This window comes from Berghia stephanieae, chromosome 5, assembly GCF_034508935.2.
Source record: "Berghia stephanieae isolate SIO BIC M18660-M18661 chromosome 5, UCSD_Bste_1.3, whole genome shotgun sequence".
Taxonomy (NCBI): domain Eukaryota; kingdom Metazoa; phylum Mollusca; class Gastropoda; order Nudibranchia; family Aeolidiidae; genus Berghia; species Berghia stephanieae.
In genome coordinates, this window is record NC_088364.1 from 38,155,433 (window position 1) to 38,157,932 (window position 2,500).

Consider the following 2,500-nt stretch of genomic DNA (forward strand, 5'->3'; position numbering starts at 1 on the left):
AAAGCGTAACAATAAATATAACTAACCCTGAAGTTTTCAGGCTGATCATGAAAATATATAATATTATACACAATATTATTATCATTATTATTATCTCGGCATCTCTATCACTTACCATCTAATTACATAGTCCCAAAGCACACTCTGAAAGTGTTTGACGTTTGATTACATTACTAACATGCTTCAATACATGATGTTACACAGTTAAAAGTAAACAATTTGATTTTATACCGACATGTTTGCAATACCATTATAATAATATATTGATAGTCCAAATGATCGGGACTGTAAAAATTGTTATATCCTTTTTAGGGTAATATGTACTTGAATGCCTGTTGCCTTTAAAGCAGAGAGATACTAAGAGGAGTAAACACTGTTTCGCAAAACAGTTACAGAAACTGAAGCGTATTTGAGCGGAGCCTGTGTAAACTCGTAGCCTGACACTGTCCGTAAGATTTCATCACAACATAATGCAACGACCACTGTGTGAATGAGGTTACTAAGGGCAGTAGGGTTGACTATGACCAGCCCGTAACTGTGGATCCCATATTAAAATGATTAAACAAATATGGTAAAATGTACATAAATTGTGGGGAAGGGTGAAATCTATCAAACTATGTACATGTTACCATTTAATATTAAATAGTTTTCTAGACAGGGGGGGGGGGGCACTTACTGTGTCTTCTATCCTCTTATATATGTTTTCCCCTCATGCTTTCTGTCTTTGTCTTGAGATGAGATTACTTGGTTTTGACCTGACCCTGGCTGGGAGGGAAACAGCCAGCAATACCGTTGTTTTTGGAGATAATGTTTTTTTTCTTGTAAATCATCTCTCTGTTGTGCATTGTATTATTTTTGTTATATATATAAAATGATTTGTAATCATTTGAGTTTGTTCCTTTTAGTGGTGATCTGTGCTTGTGTCAGTATGAGACATTTAGGCGATCTCAAGCTAAGTACACTGATAGTGTGCTCTTGGAATCTACATCTATTTCCTATTTGAACCAATTCCCCTTTGTCTAACATTCTCTTGGTGCTTTAATAGTAATTCCAAAATCTTTTAACTTTCCCATTTTCTTCCTTTTTACTGGCGCTGATTTGACCTTAATGTGTTGCAAGCGCCGTAAAACCCTTAAAAATAAACAAAACAACAAATAGTTTTCAATCTGAAGGGCACATTTGGGGGCTGGTCTTAATAACCCAACTAGCCTTAGTCTAGCCATCCCACGGTACTAAAAGAAAGAGAATTATGAGTCGTATTCAATAGTCCAACCATTGGGATCGTTTGTTACTTTGTTACCATTACTTACGACAACTCACTTTTCACTTTCTTTAGGTGACCGTCGTAGGAAAATGTCAGGTTAATTAGTTCATACATGCTATGATTTGAGGCTTTGGCTCTAAGAATTTGGCATTCTTCAGATATGAAGCCAGGGCTGGAGTTTTTAGTCGTTATGCTTATTTTCAGTACTTTTGACAACTTCAAAAGTTTAGTTGGTAAAAAGAGAATTGCTTAGAAGGTTTCTTTTTATTCAGTAGGTATTTCTCTAAACAAGGAGCGCCCATTGTACAATATACGATTCTTACACTCCGGACGTGTTCCCAATCGCTGCACAATGTTCGAATTACAAAACGCAAAAGTGTAAGAAATACTAGACGTCTATATGTATTCTACTCTATATCCATTTCGATTTCGTCATTTCTGAGTAAAAGACATTTTCAAAAATATTTAAATGACCCTTCTTTTTAAAAAAATCTAATTTTAGTGAAATTCAATGTTTGATAATCTGACGTCACAAATTATTATTGTAAACTTGATATCATTACGCGTTACTGTTTGGGAAGAGGGTGGGGAGAATAAACCATACTTTCATATCTTTGTAGTGCCCAATAACACAACGAGTATGTGTTCTTGCACGATAAAAATATAACGAGTTTAATAAATACCAAGAAATGAAACAATACGCTTATTCCACCCCTCCACGTAAGATTATTAGATATTTTGTTACCAAATAGTAAGGTATAAGTACTTCTAATCACCATAGTTTGTATCTTTCTCCATCTGTTTGAATGACAATTTGACCCAAAAACAAATAACGTTGGATTTGTATTCGTGCGCACTAAAAGACTATTTCTGCTCGCCAATCAGCTGTCTTTTGCACCTTATTTCACACCAATAAAATGTGCGCAATTATTCTGAAATCGTTGAATAAATTTAATATTCAACGCGTTCAAAGCATTATTCAACGATTACGTATTTACTGAGAAATCATAGGGTTTTCCAATGAGAGGGTTGAAATAATATCGATTTCACGAACCTGTCTGTTGAACCCCAAAAGAATATTGGTGGTATAAAAATAATTACAATGATCAGAGAGAGGTCGATTTCATTCACGTTACGGTTTATGAACAACCAACTATGTTTGTCCGAGCACGTGTGAGGATGTGTCGCAAATTCCATGTTTTGATTGGTAAAAAATCTACTGGTTAATTGGCCTTC

General features: G+C 34.9%; 1 protein-coding gene across 3 annotated transcripts in view; it reads right to left on the minus strand.

The window, feature by feature from the left end:
* Window positions 1–326, minus strand: part of LOC144972877 (endothelin-converting enzyme 2-like) — an 86,412-nt gene extending 86,086 nt beyond the window's left edge. For 2 of the 3 annotated variants that reach the window (XM_078914642.1, XM_078914644.1), the window contains exon 1: window positions 116–296. The gene's annotated coding sequence lies outside the window, so the exon portion shown is untranslated. Of the gene's footprint in view, window positions 1–115 lie in introns of all 3 variants that reach the window. The other variant, XM_078914643.1, reaches the window with a different exon arrangement.
* Between the last annotated feature and the right edge of the window lie 2,174 nt (window positions 327–2,500).